The sequence below is a fragment of the Pteronotus mesoamericanus genome, unplaced genomic scaffold (genome assembly GCF_021234165.1).
Source record: "Pteronotus mesoamericanus isolate MK-2021 breed Mesoamerican mustached bat unplaced genomic scaffold, CSHL_Meso_final scaffold_54, whole genome shotgun sequence".
In the NCBI taxonomy this organism is placed as follows: Eukaryota; Metazoa; Chordata; class Mammalia; order Chiroptera; family Mormoopidae; genus Pteronotus; species Pteronotus mesoamericanus.
The window spans coordinates 60,447,907-60,467,479 of record NW_026555321.1 but is presented as its reverse complement, the minus strand read 5'-3'; the positions used below and the strand labels follow the sequence as shown (position 1 = coordinate 60,467,479).

Genomic DNA, 19,573 nt, shown 5'->3' with positions numbered 1-19,573 from the left:
GAACTATCAGATATGGAATTCAAAACAATGTTTCTAACGAAGCTCAAATCGCTCAGCCAGCTCAAAGAAAACTATCAGAAACTGCAGAGAACCTATCAGGATCTTACAATAAACTATATGAACCTGGAAAACGACATTGAAACTATCAAGAAGACACAAGAGGATATGAAGAATACCATTTCTGAATTGAAGAACACAGTAGAGGGAATCTAAAACAGGCTGGATGAAGCCGAGGATCCAATCAGTGAGATGGAGGATAAGGTAGAAAAAGGCTCCCAGAAAGAACAAGAAATGGAAAAAAGACTAAGAAAGACTGAAGAGGCATTTAGGGAAATGCAGGACAACCTCAAACGCAATAATATCCATATAATAGGGATAGCAAAAGGAGAAGAAGAGGAGCAAGGGATAGACAACCTCCTTGAAAAAGTAATGATGGACAATTTCCCCAATTTGAGGAAAGAAAGGGTCTCATTGATCCAGGAGGCACAGAGGACCCCACTCAAGAGGACCCCAAGGAGGTCCACTCCAAGACACATCATCACGAAAATGGCAACTATCAAAGACAACGAGAGAATCCTCAAGGCAGCAAGGAAGAAGGAGAAAGTAACATACAAGGGTGCCCCGATACGCTTAGGAGCTGACTTCTCAACAGAAACACTACAAGCAAGAAGGGATTTGCAAAAATATTCCAAGTCATGAAAAGCAAGGGCCTACAGCCAAGGCTGCTAGACCCAGCAAGGCTCTCAATTAAAATAGAAGGGGAAATAAAGCGTTTCCCAGAAAAGAGAAGGCTAAAAGAATACATCTCTACAAAACCAGCACTCCAAGATATGCCAAGAGGACTGGTTTTCTGAAGGAAAAGAATGGGAGAGAGAGGGACACAGGTACAAAGAGAAAAGATTAGTAAGTTACTTTCAGTAATATCTCTAAATGTGAATGGACTAAATGCCCCAATCCAAAGACACAGGGTAGCTGAATGGATAAGAAAACATGACCCACACATATGCTGCCTACAAGAGACCCACCTCAGAGCAACACACCTACACAGATTGAAAGTAAAGGGATGGAAAAAAATATTCCAAGCAAATGGGCATGAGAAAAAGGCCGGGTTGCCATAATTCTACCAGACAATGTAGATTTCAAAACAAAAGCTATAAAAAGAGACCCAGAGGAGCACTTTATAATACTTAAAGGAAGAATCTATCAAGAAGACATAAACATTGTAAACTTATATGCTCCCAATAGAGGAGCCCCCAAGTTTATAAGGAAATTGTTGGATGACTTCAAAAAAGATATAGACAGCAACAAACTGATAGAAGGGGATTTCAACACCCCGCTGTCAAAAATGGACAGATCTTCCAAACAAAACATTAATAAACATAGTGTGGCGCTGTATGACACACTGAATCAAAGAGACTTAACTGACATATAGAGAACCTTACATCCCAAAGAAGAAAAATACACATTCTTTTCAAATACTTATGGCAGTTTTTCAAAGATAGACCACATGATAGGACACAAAGCAAGCCTCAGCAAATTCAGGAAAATTGAAATAATACCAAACTTGTTCTCAGACCACAAGGACATGAAACTGGAAATCAACCTCAAAGAGAAACTTCAAAAACTTGCAAACTCATGGAGACTCAACAGTAGACTGTTAAACAAGGAATGTGTCAATAATGAGATAAGAGAAGACATTAAAAAATTTCTGGAAACAAATGGAACCATAAACGACCCCGAATAGCTGCAGCAATTTTGAGGGGAAAAAAAAAAAGTAGGAGGGTTCACAATACCGGATATCAAACTCTACTACAAAGCCACTATACTCAAAACAGTCTGGTACTGGCACAAGAACAGACCCATAGACCAGTGGAACAGAACAGAAAGCCCAGGAATAAGCCCAGGTCTCTATGGACATCTAATATTTGACAAAGGGGGCAGAAGCATAAAATGGAGCAATAATAGCCTCTTCAACAAATGGTGTTGGGAGAGCTGGACAGCTACATGCAAAAAATTGAAATTGGATCATCAGCTGACACCATACGCAAAAATAAACTGAAAATGGATAAGAGACTTAAATAGAAGTCGCAACAGCATAAAACTCCTAGAGTAAAACATTGAGAGTTAAAACTCAGATATGCCACGCAGCCATTTTTTTCACTGATATGTCTCCTAAAGCAAGGAACAGAAAGGAAAGAATAAGCAAGTGGGACTTTATCAAAATAAGAAGCTTCTGCACTGCTAAAGAAAACATTAGCAAAATGAAAAGGGAGCCAACTTTATGGGAAAATATATTCGCTAATGATACATCAGACAGATGTTGGATCTCCAGGATATATAAAGAATTCACTTGACTCTACTCCAAGAAGACAAATGATCCAATCAAAAAATGGGCAAAGGCCCTGGGCAGATGCTTTTCCAAGGAGGAGTAACAGAGGGCCCAGAAGCATTTGAAAGGATGCTCAGCATCACTAGCCATCAGAGAAATGCAGATCATAACCACCATGAGGTACCACCTCACACCGGTCAGAATGACCATCATAAACAGTTCAACAAACAACAGGTGCTGGCGAGGCTGTGGAGAAAAGGGAACCCTAGTCCACTGTTGGTGGGTATGCAGAGTGGTGCAGCCACTGTGGAAAGCAGTGTGGAATTTTCTCAAAAAGCTGAAAATGGAATTGCCTTTTGATACAGTGATTCCCGTGTTGGGACTATACCTTAAGAATACCAAAACGCCAATACAAAAGAACCTATGCACCCCAATGTTCACAGCAGCACAATTTACAAGAGCCAAGTGTTGGAAGCAACCTAAATGCCCATCAGAAGATGACTGGATCAAAAAACGAAGGTACATTTACACAATGGAATGCTATGCAGCAGAAAGAAAAAAAGAACTACTAAACTTCACAACATCATGGATGGAACTGGAGAGCATTATGCTAAGCGCAATAAACCAGGACGCGAAAGATAAATACCATATGATCTCACTTATAAGTGGAACCAACAATACAAAGATGTAAGGAAAATAAGACCAGCAACACTGAAAAGAAAAGAAATCAACAGAGACAAGAGGGAAGGAGGGAGGTCGGGCAGGGAAAAGGAAGGGAAGGGAAGGGGAAAGTCAAGGAACATATAGCAAGGACTCATGGACAAAGCCAAAGGGGAAGAGTTGAGGGAAGGAAGGAGGGTGGGGGCAAAGGAAAGTGGTGGCGGCTAGGCAGAGACAAATGTATTTGAAAAAACAAATTAAAACAAACAAACAGACAAACAAATAAATAATGTAGATATTGCAGTGATCAGAGATAACAATTCCACCTAGATCATAACGCATTGCTGTGTTACCTCAGAAAGTCACTCTTTGTGTTTATTAAAATCTCCAAATCAAATGAGATGTCTTGAAAATGCTAACTCTTAGCAGGCTATCGGACTACAGAACTGAACTCAGAGCAGACAATGTGGCCTCCTGATTTTAAACTAATCCCCCAGGCACCACTCTGAAACCACAAAATTTGAGAGAGATTTCACTAGACTGTAAAACACCCAGGGAAGCAGATTTACAGACTCCCACTATATTGAAGAACCCCTGTCACAAAAAGATATCCAATAAGTAAGTGGAATTAAAAGAACCATTACTTTCCATTATTGTACATTGTAAGATCTAGATCTGGATTTAAATAACAAAAAATAAACATTAATTGTAGGATGATGATATAAGTGGCTTTTACATATGGATATTTCTTTAATTACATCAACAAAAATTATAATATGACCCAGGCAGGTATTTATCCTTACTTATCTCAGTGAAAGTACTGGGATACAAAATAATACAACGTTACTAAATATAACCCAATGCACTTATGTGGAATGTGGTTATACTTACATTTAGCTAGATAAATATTTAAGAAAACATTCTAAAAGGAGAAATAATCTTGGAGAGTGGGATAAAATTTAACAAAACAGATTTAGTTATAATCAGAATCAAATATATGTTCAATGATAATACATTCTCTAAAATTAGGTTAATAATCCACAAAATTAAAAAGTGAAATTAGTAAATAAAAACTTTTCAATTTTATTACTATTTAATTCCACTTTAGGCCATGCATATGCTGGATATAGTAAGTTTTCTCACAGAAGGACAGGTATTCAGGGATGATTGTTGGATTCCTGTGCTGAAAGATTTCTCTGTTGAATTTCTTATGTATATTTTTGGCTTTTGAATATAATTTTTCTTATGTTACACTTATCTGTTTTATCTTTTCCTCAATTATTTCTTTTTTATTTTTTCTTATTTTTTTATTTGAGGTTTTTTTTTAATTTATAAATCATGTTTATTCTATTACAGTTGTCTCAATTTTTTCCCCTTCACCCCCATTCACCCATCCCACTCCAACACCCCACTCCCCCATTCAATTCCCACTCTGTTGTCCATGTCCATGGGACATTCATACATGCTCTTTGTCTAGTCCCTTCCCCTTATTTCCACCATTGTCCTCTTTCCCCATCCTCTCTGGTCACTTTCAGTCTGCTCCATGTTTCCATGCCTGTGGTTTATTTTGTTCATTAGTTTATTTTGTTGAATAGAGTCGACTTATAGATGAGATCATATGGTAATTGCCTTTCATCAACTGACTTATTTAACTCAGCTTAATATTCTACAGTTCCATGTTGCTGCAAAAGATAGGAGTTCCATCTCTTTCTCTTCCTTTCTTTCTTAAATGTAGATTGATTTTATTTATTTTTTTAAATGTGAGAGTTAATTATGAAATATTAAAAAAATTAAAGCCATTCTAAAATCTCAGCAATTAAACCAACATAACACCAGCACAAAAATAATCAAGTAGACCAATGAAATATAATGAACATTCTAGAGACAAGTGTATATACCTATTTAAGAATATAATATATGATTAAGTTGATATTTCAAATTATTGGATAAAATAAGACTTATTCAACAAATAAGGTGCATGTACCACTATTACTTGATATAAAACAAACATAGAGCCCTATTCCACACATTATAAAAGAAATATTCAGGTGAGTTAAAAATCAATATGTAGACTCTAAGGAGATGTAGAAGAAAATAAAACTAATATATTTCATGACCTCAAGTAAAATATTCAAACCCAGAAGCTATAAAGTAAATATTGACAGTATGACTTATTTAACATTTAACTATTACTAATATACATATAAAAAAAGTTAGAGGACAAAGAATAGAATGGAAAAGTATTTGCAACACATCTAAAACATGGTTAATAAGGTTTGTTTGTTTGTTTAGGGATAAAAGTTCTACATACCTTTAATCAATAAATAGATAAAGAATACCAAAGTCATTTAAAGCTTTTTTTAAAAAAAAGAATAGAAATAGTCAAGAAATATACTAAAACAGGTTTAGTTTCAACAAATAGTAAAGGAACAATTAAAATAACACCATTATCACAATCAGATTAATGAGTATTAAAAATACTGGTAATATCAAATATTGGCAACTCTGAAAGGAACTGGGTATTCATAGAAACTTTTTCTTCATCTTAAAGCAGTCCCTTTAGCAACTTTTGCAGGGTTGGTTTGGTGGAGGTATATTCTTTTAGCCTTCTTTAACCAGGAAACTCCTTATTTCGCCTTCCATTTTAATGGAGAGCCTTGCTGGGTAGAGCAGTCTTGGTTGCAGGCCTTTGCTTTTCATTACTTGGAATTTCTTGCCAGTCCCTTTTGGCTTGCAGTGTTTCTGTTGAGAAGTCAGACACAAGCCTTATTGGGGCTCCCTTAAATGTTACTACCTGTTTCTCCCTTGCTTGCTTCAGGACTCTCTGCCTGTCTTTGATATTTGCCATTTTAATGATGATGTGTCTTGGAGTGGGCCTCATTGAGTTCCTCTTGAATGGGACCCTCTGTGTTTTCTGGACTTGTGTGAAATTTTTTTTGTCCTCCAGTTAGGGGAGTTCTCCGTCATTACTTTTTCAAATACGTTCTCTATTCCTTCCTCATCCTCATCTCCTCCTGGTTTCCCTATTATACGGATGTGATTACGTTTCTGGTTGTCCTACATTTCCCTAAATGCCTCTTCATTCTTTTTGAGTCTTTGTTCATTGTCTTGCTCTTTCTGGGAACTTTATTCTGCTTTGTCATCCAGCTCGCTGATTCAGTCCTCAGCTTCATCCAGCCTGCTTTGGATTTCTTCTACTGTGTTCTTCAATTCAGAAATTGTATTCTGAAATGAACATTCCTCTTGTCTCTTATTGATAGTTTCTATATCCTTTTTCGTGATGTTATAGTTTGGAAAAGTACCTCTTAGTTTCCGTGTAGTTTTTTGTGATCCTCTCTGAGCTCTCTTAGCTCATTGAGCTCCCTTAGAACAATTGTTTGGATCTCAATATGTGAGAGTTTACTTGCCTCTATTTCATTTAGTTCTCTATCTGGAGATTCCTCCTTTCCCTTCGAGTGGGGTGTGTTTCTTTGTCTACCCTTTATTTGTGAGACTCTTTTCTTTTACTTTGCTTCTTAAGTTGATCTGCTTGATTTCCTGACTTTCTGGTGTGAACTTCTACGGTTGGAGACCACTGTTTTACTTTCTGGATCTGCCTCTGATGATGTCAGATGTGGACCTTGTCTGACCTTAAGCAGTCTGCTCGAGACTTCCAGTAATCTACTGTCTGTGACTTTCTACTTCAGCTGTTAATCTATTCACTCTGCACTCAGCATCCTGACTTAGACAGCTCAGGGCGTGGCAGAGTCCCTCTTGGGGGCGGGGTTATTGGGTCCTTTAATGCTGCTGCTGTTTGGGGGAGGATTCTGCAATGGGATCCCGCTGTTACTCTCTCCGTTCTCTCCCCAAAGCTTCCATCCCCAGTCTCTCCTCAGGTGTTGCCAGACTTCTCTGCTCCGCCTTAAGCCAGGGATCTACTGTCTGTGGCTACCACTCTGCACTTAGCAGGCAGCTTAGTGAGCACAGGGCGGGATGGAATCCCACCTGTGGGTGGGGCTATTGGGTCCATTGATACTAGTTCCACTCAGGGGGATTGGTCTCTGACTGAGCAAGATGGCTGCTGCCTCATCGGGGATGAGTCAGCACCGAGACCCCGCCAGCCATTTTCTCAGTTCTTCCCCCCAAACCTCCCTCCCCCGTCTCTCCTCAGGCATCCCCAGCCTACTGTACCTCTGCCTTTGCCAGAGACCAGGGTAAATGGCTGCAAATAAAAATTTTGTGTTGGCCCTTTAGAAGGCTCTTTGCATCTCCAGCCACCTGTCTTTGGCAGAGAGCAACCCTGCCTCTTTTTGCAGCTGGCTGTTGTTTGTGTACTTTTTGGCCTCTGCTGCTTTGGCTAGAGATCCCCACTTTTAGTTTAGTTCTCAGGGGGATCCATCTGCCTTTTTAAATATCCTTCTGGTGATGCCACCCATGGACACCCCACCTGCCTTCTCAGGTCCGTAACGCACTCCTTACCACTCAGATGGCGCTAAAGCCAATTCTTCTGTCTTCAAGCTTTCAAGGCTCCTCTCTCTATTGTTCAGTTGTTTTCAAGGTGATTTCTTCATAGTTTGGTTGTAATTCCAGGTTGGTCCTGGGAGGATGTCAGTGTGACTTCCACTCACTCTTCTGTCATCTTGATTCCCCCTCTTTTTTATTTTTAATTTAAATACTTATGTTACTAGTATTAGATCACTTATTTACTCATCCTTATTGATTCTTACTAAACCATTTCTGAGCATTTATAACATGCTGAGAGATAGTAAAATAATGTGTGGATAAAAAAAAAAACAAGGCAAGTGGCCGTTACGCAGTTCACATTTTGTAGGTCCAGTACTCATAAGAATTTATATTTATATATTTTGGAGATCAAACCCTTGTCAGAGTATCATTGGTAAATATATTTTCCTATACAGTTAGTTTGCTTTTCATTTTGCTGATGCCTTCTTTGGCCATCCAGAAGGTTTTTATTTTGATGAGTTCCATTTGTTTATACTTTCTGTTATGTATTTTCCTCTAGGGAACACATTGGTGAAAATACTGCTGTGTGGACTATCTGAGAGTTTCCTGCCTATGTTCTCCTCTAGGACTTTTATGATATTATGGCTTATATTTCAGTATCCATCTTGAGTTTATTTTTGTGTAAGATATAAATTACCTCAGTTTAATTTTTTTGCATGTAGCTGCCCAGATTTCCCAATACCATTTGTTGAAGAGCTTACTTTCACTCTATTTAATGCTTCTTCCCCCTTTGTTGCATATTAATTGATCATAGAGACATGGGTTTATTTCTGGGCTCTTTATTCTTTTCCATTGATCTATGTGTCTATTCTTATGCTAGTACAACACTGCTTTGATTACAGTGGCCTTATAATATAGTTTGATGTCAAGTATTGTGGTCCCTCCTACTTTGTTCTTCTTTCTCAAGATTGCTGCAGCTATTCAATCATCTATGGTCCCATATAAATTTTTGAAATATTTGTTCTATATCTGAGAAATATGTCATTAGATTTTAATAGGGATTATATTCAATTTATACATTGCTTTGGGTAGTATGGACATTTTGATGATTTTTATTCTTCCCATCCATGAACACAGTATGAGCTCCCATTTATTTGTGTCTTCCTTAAATTCTTTCTTCAGTGTGGCATAGTTTTCTGAGTACAGGTGTTTTACCTCTTTGGATAAGTTTATTCCTAGTTAATTTATTTTTCTTATTGCTATAGCAAATGGGATTTTTTTTCTGATTTCTGACTCTGATATTTCATTGTTGGGATACAAAAATGCTTTTGATTTCTCAATATTGACTTTGTATCCCTCTGTTTTGCCAAATTCACTTATTAGGTCGAACAGTTTTTTGGTGGAGACTACAGGGTTTTCTATGTACATGATCATATCATCTGCTAAAAATGACAGCTTTACTTTTTCCTTTCAAATCTGGATGTCTTTTATTTCTTTTTCTTGACTTATTGCTGTGGCTAGGGGTTCCAATACTATGTTGAACAGAAGTGGTAAAAGCGGACATCTTTGTCTTGTTCCCAAACTTAGTGGGAAAACTCACTTTTTGCCTGTTGAGTATGATTTTGGCTCTAGGTTGTTCACATATGGCCTTTATTATGTTGAGGCATTCTCCCTCTACTCACACTTTGCTGAGTGTTTTACCATAAATGAGTGCTGTACCTTATCAAATGCTTTTCCCACATCTATTGATATGGTCATGTGATTTTTCTTTCCTTTTATGTGGTGTGATACATTTGATTTGTGAATATTGAACCATCCTTGCATCCTTGGGATGAATCCTACATGATCAAGGTATATGATCTCTTCAATGTATTGCTGGATGTGGTTTGCCAATATTTTGTTGAGGATTTTAGCATCTATATTCTTCAGTGATATTGGCCTGTTGGCCTGTAGTTTTCTTTCTTTGTTGTGTCTTTGTCTAGTTTTGGAATTAGAATGATGCTGGTTTCATAAAAAAGCATTTAAATCTTTCCTTAGATATTTTTGGAATAATCTGAGGAAAATAGGCATCTGTTCTGCCTGAAATGTTTCTAAAATCCTCCTGTGAAACTGTCTGGTCCAGGCCTTTTGTGTGCCAAGATTTTTTTTTTTTTATTACTGTTTCAATTTCAGCATCTGTTATCAGTCTGTTTAGGCTTTCTGTTTTGGGAGATTATATTTTTCCAGAAATTTATCCATTTCACCCAGGTTATCAAATTTCTTTGCATGTAGTTTTTCGTAGTAATGTCTTACAATCCTTTTTATTTCTGTGGTATCAGTGTAATTTCTCTTCTTTGTTTTCTTATTTTATTTATTTGGGTCCTCTCTCTCTTTTTTCTTGATGAGTCTGCTTAAAGGCTTGTTGGTTTTCTTTATCATTTCAAAGAACCAGCTCCTGGATTTATTGATCCTTTGAATTGTTTTATTATTCTCTATGTTGTTAAATTCTGCTCTGATCTTGATTATTGCCTTCTTTATACTCGCACTGGACTTTCTTTGCTGTCCTTCCTCCAGTTCTTGTACATGTAAGGTTAGGTTGTTTATTTGAAGTGTTTCTATCCTTTTTAGGTAGGCCTGTGTTGCTAAGAACTTCCTTCTCAGAAGTGCCTTTGTTGTGTTCCATAGGATTTGAACTGTTATGTGTTCATTTTCATTTTTTTTCCAGAAACTTTTTGATTTCTTCCTTGATCTCATTATTAACCCATTCATTGCTTGATACAATGCTATTCAGTTTCAATGAGTTTGAACATTTTTTAGTTTTTTCCTTGATGCTGGTTTCTAGTTTCAGACTCTTTTAGTCCAAGAAAATGCTTGTTGTAATTTCTATTTTCTTGAATTTGTTGAGGCTTGTTTTGTATCTTATCACGTGGTATGTCTTTGAAAATGTTCCATGTGCATTTGAAAAGAATGTGTATTTTTCTTCTTTAGGATGAAAGGTTTTAAATAAGTATAAAACCTCTCTCTCTCTCTCTCTCTCTCTCTCTCTCTCTCTCTCTATATATATATATATATATATATACATATAAAATCAGTTCAGTCGGTTTGATCTAATGCACCATTCAGTTCCACAATATCTTGTTGATATTTTGTTTGGAAGATCTATCCATTGTTGACTGTGGAGTGTTAAAATCCCCTGCTATAATTCTGTGGCTCTTTGTATCTTTCTTGAAGTCCCTCAAGAGTTTTCATATAGATATATATGCATGCACCCAATATAGGTCCTCCTATGTTGGATGCATATGTTTACCATATTTATATCTTCTTTATGGATTCTTCCCTTGGATATTATGAAGTGCACATCTGTGTCTCTTTGTATGGCCTTTGTTTTGAAGTCTGTTTTGTCTGATATAAGTATTACTACACTGGCATTTTTTCCTGTCTGTTTGCTTAGAATATTTTTTCTCAAACTTCACTTTCAGTCTCTATAGATCTTTTGTTGAGGTGGGTCTCCTGTAAGAAGCTTATGTGTGGGTCATGTTTTCCATTCAACTACCTTTTTCTTTTGACTGGAGCATTTAATCCATTTACATTTAAGGTTATTACTGATGGGTACTTATTCACTGCCAGTTTTCCCTTTTGTGCCTGTGTTCCTCTCCCTCTCACTCTTTTCTCTTCACCGTCTTAAAGCAGTCCCTTTAGCAGGTCTTGCAGTGCTGGTTTGGTGGAGGTGTATTCCTTTAGCCTTATTTTGTCTGGGAAGCTCATTATATAGCCTTCCATTTTAATTGAGAGCCTTGTGGGAAGAGTAGTCACAGTTGCAGGCCTTTGTTTTTTCATTACTTGGAATATTTATTGCCATTCCCTTCTGGCTCGTAGTGTTTCTGTTGAGAAGTCAGCTGCTAACCTTATTGGAGATCCCGTGTATGTTACTTCCTGTTCCTCCCTTGGCTCCTTTAAGATTCTCTCTTTGTCTTTGAATTTTGGCATTTTCATTATGCTGTGTCTTGGAGTGGGCCTCTTTGTGTTCCTCTTGATGGGGACCCCCAATGCTTCTTGCATTGTGTGACTTTTTCTCTCCTCAAATTAGGGAAGTTTTTCCATCATTACTTTTTCAAACAGGTCCTCTATCCCTTGTTCCTCTTCTTCTTCTGGTATCCCTGTTATACAGATATTATTATGTTTCATGCAATTTTGTAGTTCCCTTAACTCCTCTTCATTCTTTCTGAGTCTTTTTCTCTTTTCTTGCTCTTTCTGGGAATTTTTTTTCTACCTAGTCCCCCATTCTTGCTGATTCGATCCTCTGCTTAATCTTGCCTGCTTATGATTCCTTCTACTGTGTTCTTCAATTTAAATATTGTATTCTTCATTTCTTCTTGCCTCTTAATGATTGTTTCTATGTCCTTTTTCCTGCTGATATAGTTTGCAGTAAGTTCCTCATAGCTTCCCTTAAGTTTTTGGTAATTCTCACTGAGGTCATTGAGCTTCCTTAGAGCCATTGGTTTGAACTCAATATCTGATAGTTGACTTGCCTTTATTTCATTTAACACTCTTTCTGAGGGTTCCTCCTTTCCTTTCAATTGGGGAGTGTTTCTTTGTCTTCCCATTATTGGTGAGATTCTTCTTATTTCCTTCTACTTTGAGAAATGATATGTTTTTACTCCCTGACTTTGTGGTATGATCTTCTATGGTAGGAAACTTGTGATATTCAGTGGTGCAGTCTTCTTGATCTCCTGAACTTGATGCTCTTGGGATGCCCTTTATGCCACCTATGTTGGCTTTCTGGATGTAATCGGTTTTTGATTCTTGTTGGGTTATTCTTTGTGGGTCCTTCCCTACAGCTAGTTAAATGAGAGTCACTGCGCCTACTACGTCTTGCATCCTGTTGTGCAGGGGGTGCCAGAACAAAAGTACAAAGCCCCAAAAACAGACCCATATCAGCAAAAATAACTCCCCTTCACATTCCTACTATCAACAGCAAATGAACCAGTATTAATAAGGGTGTAAAGAGGTTAAGACTTTTATAAGAAAGGAGAGCAAATATGAGATGAGCTACTGAAAGAAAAATGATTTTGAGAGGATAGAGGAGCACCTTGAAGAGTTGGGAGTCAGAGCAATGTGAAGAAAGTAACATTTACATTATTAATTAAAAAGGGAATGAAGACGGTGGGATATGCACAAAGTTGAAGGACAAGAAATAAATGTTAAAAAGTTATGCAGGAAAGAAAATATTGCAATTCATAGAGAAGACCACAGTGTATTTCATCTTGATATCCTGTATTATTTACCACTGTTTTTTCTTTCTGGATCTTCCTCTAGTGATATCAGATGTTGACCCTGTCCAACCTTAGGTAGCCTGATCAAGCCTTTCAGGGATCCACCGTCTGTGGCTGTCTCCTTCAGTTGTTAATCCAATCACTCTGCACTCAGCAGTCAGGCTTAAGCACAATGGGGTGCAGCAGAATCCCTCTTGGAGTTGTGGCTATTGTTTTCCCTCAGGTTGCTGCTTTATGGGGAGTGACTCATCACCAGGATCCCTGGCATCTACTCTCAGTTCTCTCCCTAAAGCCTCTGTATCCCCAGTCTCTCCTCAAGCATCTCTAGGCTGCTCTGCCCATCTTTTGCCAGGGATCTACTGCCTGTGGCTGACTTCTTTGGTTGTTAATCTAATCACCCTGCACTCAGCAGTCAGGCTTAAGCACCACAAGGCCAGGGCAAATTTCCTTCTGGGGTCAGGGCTATTGTTTCCCTTCAGGCTGCTGCCGCAGAGGGGAATGGCCTGTCTGAGCAAGATGGCTTCTGCCTTATGGGGAATGACTCAACACCAGGATCCCCGGCATGTACTCTCCTAGTTCTCTCTCCAAAGCTTCTGTCCTTAGTCTTTCCTCAGGCATCTCTAGCCCATTCTGCAGCCGCCTTTGCCGGAGCCCAGGGTAAGTGGCTGCAAATGAAAATTTGTGGGTTAGCCCTCTAAATGGCACTTTATGTCTCTAGCTGCCCATCAATGGCAGAGAGCAACCCTGCTGCTTTTTGCCACTGGTTTTATCTATGTACTTTTTGGTCTCTAGTGCTCTAGGCCCTTCAGCTTAGGGTTTAGACTCTGCTCTTCCCAGGGTGTTTGTGTTTCACCCTCCTTAGGCTGGGCAGGTCCACTCGAGACTCAGGTAGACAGAAGAATATGTGTGGAGTCATGTGGATGCTTGACATGCCTTTATTTGGGGGAGTCACACAGGTCACAAGCCTGTGTCAAGGGAGTCACACTGGCCACAAGCCCATATCTAAGTTGGTTCCCAGAATCCCTCACTCACTTTCTCTTCATGAGGAGTCCCTACCTCCTTAAGTACCAGAAGGAACAAAGCCAGCTTCAGACCAAGAAGTGAAGTAACCTAGCATGAGCTGCGCATGCAAGCCTACTCAAGGCTAAAGGGCAGTTTATTGCACTCAGACTCAAGGCTATGAGACCCAGGCTCAAGACTGTGAGAACCCTGCTTTATCAGACTCCTTCGAGCCTGTCAGAAGGTGCTCCCCTTAATTACCTGGTTGAGGAAGCTAGACTGCCTCCACTGACACTACAGGGTTCCAAACAGCTGCTCAATTATCTCTCCAGCACTGCTGCCTATAGGCATCAAGTCAGCCTTCTCAAGCCTCTACCATACTTCTTACCAGTCAGGTTGTGCTGAAGCTGATTTTTCTGTCTGTCCAAGGTTATTTGGCTTCAGTTGTTTGTTCTGGGTGATTTCTCCATAATTTAGTTGTAATTCCAGATTGGTCCTGGGAGCAGGTTAGTGTGACTTCCATTCACTCCACCATCTTTGAAGTAAATGAGCTGGGTTGTCTTTTTATTTTGTTGATGATTTCCTTTCCTTTTTAGTTTGATGAAGCTCCAGCTATTTTTCTTTTGTTTCTGTCACTTGGGAAGATATATCTGATAAAAAATTTCCATGAGCAACGGCCAAGATTTTGCTGCCTATGTTTTCTTCTAGGGTTTTTATGGTTTCAGGTCTAAGATTGCAGTCTTTGATCCATTTTGAATTTATTCTTGTGTGTGGTGTAAGAAGGTGGTCCAATTTTCTGCACATATCTGTCCAATTTTACCAACACCATTTATCAAATAAACTATCTTTAGCCCATTATGTGTGCTTGCTTTCTCTGTCAAATATTAATTGACTATAAAGGTGTGGGTTTATTTCTGGGTTTTCTGTCCTATTCTACTGATCTATGTATATGTTTTTATGCCAGTACCAGGCTGCTTTGATTACTATGGTCTTGTAATGTGGTTTGGTATTAGTAGAGTGATTCCTCCAAATTTGTTCTTTTTCAGCATTGCTGTTGTTATGTAGAGCTTTTTGTGGTTCTACATAAATTTTTGAAATATATGTTCTAGTTCTGTGAAATACATCATTGGGATTTTCATAGCAATTGTGTTGAATCTATAGATTGCTTTGAGTAGTATGGATATTTTGACGATGTTAATTTATCCTATCCATTAACGTGGTGTGTGTTTCCACTTATTTATATCTTCTTCAATTTCCTTCTACAGTTTCTTATAATTTTCTGAGTATGGATCTTTTACATTCTTGGATAGTTTTATCCTAGGTATTTTATTCTTTTAGAAGCAACTGTGAACAGGATTCTTTTCGTAATTTTCCTTTTTGTTAGTTTGTTATTGGAATATAAATTGCAACTGATTTCTGAATATTTATTTTGTATACTGCTACTTTGCTAAATTCATGTATCAATTATAGTAGTTTCTAGATAGAGTCTTTGGGGTTTTCTAGTACAGAATAATATCATCTGCAAATAAAGACAGTTTTACTTCTCCCTTTCCAGTTTGGATGACTTTTATATCTTCTTCTTGTCTGATCACTGTAGCTAAGACTTCCAATACTATGTTGAATATGAGAGGTGAAAGCAGACATCCCTGTCTTGTTCCTTATTTTAAGGGGAACGCTCATAGTTTTTGCCCATTGAGTATGATGCTGGCAGTGTGTCTGTCATATATGGCCTTTATTATGTTCAGGTATGATCCCTCTATTCTGACTTTGTTGAGAGTTTTATCATACAATGTTGCTAGATTTTATCAAAAGCTTTTTCTGTATCTATTGATATACTCATGTGGTCTTTATTTTTCATTTTTTAATGCGGTAAACCATTTATTGATTTCTGAATGTTGTACCATCCTTGCATTCTCTGAGTAAATCCCACTTGATCATGGCATATGATCTTTTTGATGCACTGCTGTATTCGGTTTGCTAATATTTTGTTGAGGATTTTAGCATCTTTGCTCATCAGTGATATTGCCCTATAATATCCTTTATTTAGTGTCTTTATCTGGTTTTGGCATTAGGATAATGTTGGTCTTATGAAATGAATTTGGAACCCTTCCCTTCTCTTGAGTTTTATAAAATAGTTTGAGAAAGAGAGGTGTTAGTTCTTCTCAGACTGTTTGGTAAAGTTCACCTGTGAAGCCATGTGGTCCTTGCTCTTTTCTTCTATCAACTTACAACCTGCCTGCAACACAGGTGTTATTTTTACAAGGCTGATGTTGAAAAGTTAAAATACTTAAAAACTCAAGCACAGAGAGTAAATGTAATAAGCCTCCGTGTTCTTCAGTGTGAACAAAAGCATTAGAGTCAGCCTGTCTGCAAACATACACCTCCCACCTTTCAGGACAAAAATCTTAAGCTACTGCTTATTTAGTTCTCAGCCATCCTTCTGTACTGGCCAAGTAAGGATACACCTATCCTATAATGTTACAGTATTTGAGTACCATTAGTATGCTCTGAATATACCACAAAAAGAACTTTAATTACTGATGAATCTTATATTAATGAAAAGTCATGAAACATAGTGATAACTTTGTCAAAAGGTTTGGGCTTCTTGATATATTTAAATATTTTAATTCTCAGATTATGAGTTCAAATAGCTCTACAGTTTCATAATTATTCTTTGTAAAAAGGTATTTTTTCAGTTAAATTAATTTTGATTAAGAAAAATTTCTGGGCATGGTATAAATAAATAAAGCAGAATTACTCAGATCATCCAATGTGTGTGTGTGTGTGTGTAGATCCGAAAGAAAAAAATCACCTTGAAAATGATATCCCATCAAGCTTCAATGCATAACACTGTGCACACATAAAAACCAAAATTGAAAATAATACTTATTATTCACTTTATGAAAACATATTAGACTCATTTTCATTATATCCTTGTTATGTTTTTCTTTCTTTGCTAACTACATCCTTTTTATTAGGAAATGTAAGTGAACCTGCTCACAAAAATTAGCTAAGAAACCCATCAGTTGAAAGAACTGTTGCAATATACTAAAATGAGCTAATTTGGGGGGTGAAGACATTTGTCTTTATTACTATTTCTACAACACCAATGCTAATTAATATAAAAGCAATATAATACACCATTTAAGGTAATAAATACATCTGTAGCTTCAAAATGGTTCATAACTTTAACATCATATATAGATTACCACAAATAGCACTGCTGTTTTAAATTGTCCAAGAATTATAGACTAAATGTACCAAATGTCTGTCTGCCAAAAGTGGGTATAATTATTTAGTTTAAAAACAATTGATCTTGACAACTGTCTAAAATTAGATAAAATTTGATAGCATCTGAAAGTGAATCCTAAGACAGTATTTCAACACAGAGGAAAAATTTTACATCCATAATTGTAGTCCATATTTTATGTAATAAGGTTTAGATAAAATCTCACACCTTATAATTTGACTGTATAAAATAACCAAGTGTCATTGCAGCATGGATTGTTAGCACACATCCACTTAAGATCACAAAAACACAGACAATTGTTTAAGTAGCATGATTATGGGGTTTTTACTTAGATAAAAAGTACCCTCTTTGACCCGAATACTTGAGCAACAAGGAGGCAAAGGAAGTGACAGGGTGTCTAAGATGAGTGACAATGGCAGTGGGACAGAGAACAGAGGAAGCATGGCAGTGGAGGTAGGGAATGATGAGGTTTAACAAGGCTTTAGAGGGCACACCTAGAAATTACTATGGAGATAACACTGTTTAATGGGAAAAAGGCATTTCCAATTCTGAAGAGACTAAATTAGGGCAAAATGTGGTTAAAAAAAGTAAAACACCAAAACCAACCAAAACACTGGTTGGTTTAATTAAAGGCTGCCTGCATATCAGGTCTCTCACTAATGTTATAATTCACTGGAATGCTAATTTAACACCAACACACTGACATGTTTCTCCAGGTCTAGAACGTGAGCCAGTGAGCCAGGAAAACACCATGTCCCCTGCATCTTCCTCCAAGGACAGCCACAGACTCTTGGACATGGACTCCTTCCATAGGGTGTTCATCTCAATCCTGAACAGGCCCCTTCAGCATCTCTACACAGAGACCTTTCTTTTTGTCTGTTTATGGTAATGTGGAACAGATTGATAGGGGCTGGGGGGGACGGATGAGGGGGATAATGTTTGAAAGAAGGGACAGGACATGTTTGAATGACCCATGTATATGGACAACAGTGTGGGAACTGACTGTAGTGGGGTGGTTTGCTGGGTGGAGGATGGCAAAGGGTGGGGGTGAATTCGGATGGCTGTAATAGAACAACAGTAAAAAATTAAAAAAAAAAGAAATCAAACCTTTCTGTCCTGAGTTCTTCCAATGACAAGTGGGATCTCTGTAAACCAATTCTATCTTCTATAAGACTCTACTTTCTTAATTTTAGTATGTAATAATAAGCATATTTTAAATAAAAATAAAAAATGTAATTTTTCCAATGTCTCAATTTATTGTATTTTTGACAACATATCATATTTTTCAAAAACTCAGAACAGAACAGCTCTAAGGTACAAGAAGGCTGTGCAGATTACTTTGTGAAATGTAGGGATGGCGAGTCTAATTTAAGTGGAATTCTGTACTATACACAGCTACAAAAACCTGGAGGTATTTCAAGAGATACATTATGTGTTAAAATGAAAGTTTGAAGGGAGAATTGAAATGATGACAGGGCAGCTGGTGGAAAATAACCACATTTTATTCCTGATATTGATAATAAGTTTCTCTTTATTACAGAATGCATTAATTCTTGATCCTATTTTCCCAGATGTAAATCAAAGTTATTACTTACATATCTCTTAAGAACACTTGGAGAGGTAACATGTTTATTTTTTCAAATTGACTTGATGTGTACTCTCCACGCCTTTATCATGTGCTTTTGATGAAATAGAAATAGCATGATGAACATCTGCCTTAAGCATTAGAAGGCAAAAATTATAATTTTAAAATTACATATTAAATCAGTTTAATATGTCAGGATTAGTTATATATGTCTGAGCCCAAATACTTCAAGTATTTAAGATTTAAAAAGAAAAATTCATCCTACCCTGGCTGGGCAGCTCAGTTGGTTGGAGCATCATCCCATACATTAGAAGGCCGTGGGTTTGATCTCCTGTCAGGGCACATACCTAGGCTGCAGTGTCAATAACTGGTCGAGCTGTGTACAGGAGGCCACCAATTGATGTTTCTCTTTCACTCTCTCCCCCCTTCCCTCCCCTTTCCTCTCTCTCTAAAGTCAATAAACATATCCCCAGGTGACAATTTAAAAAAAAGAACAGAAAAGAAAAATATGTCCTTATCAAAGTATACAGCATGGTAAAAGTTCCCCAACTAAACATCAAAAGGCCCAGGTTCTGTAGCTACCTTGGACTCTGTTTCTTTACTAGCTTTGTTCCCTTATTTGAAAAATAGAAAAAATGCATCCTTCTCCTCCCTCCTATGGAGAGGTGATATATGACGATCAGAGTAAATGATGAGAGAGATTTACTTTGTATCAAGGACTCATTAAACACAAACAAAGCTTCCCTGAACTGAAGGAATTAATTACTTCCTCCTGTGCTCACCAGAAGTAATAATGCTTTTCATGATGTTGGGAAGTTCCAGTGCACCTGTGGTAAAATAATTCATGACTATGTCAGCAACCCCTTAAAGGCCAAGTCCCTTTGAAGAACAGACCAAGTCCCCTGAGTCTGTCTCTGCTCTTTCACAGATAAAATATCCAGTAAAGAATGATTGGTTTAATACATACATGAAGGAACGATTGAAGAATCAATCAATAAAGTGACAAACATTATTAAAGAGTTAATAAACAATTGAAAGCCAAGACTTTTCAGGGA

The 19,573-nt window shown here is 37.5% G+C and overlaps 1 protein-coding gene across 1 annotated transcript in view; it reads right to left on the bottom strand.

Moving 5' to 3' along the window:
• Positions 1-19,573, bottom strand: part of MMP16 (matrix metallopeptidase 16) — a 269,641-nt gene that overhangs the window by 108,341 nt on the left and 141,727 nt on the right. The window lies entirely within an intron of this gene.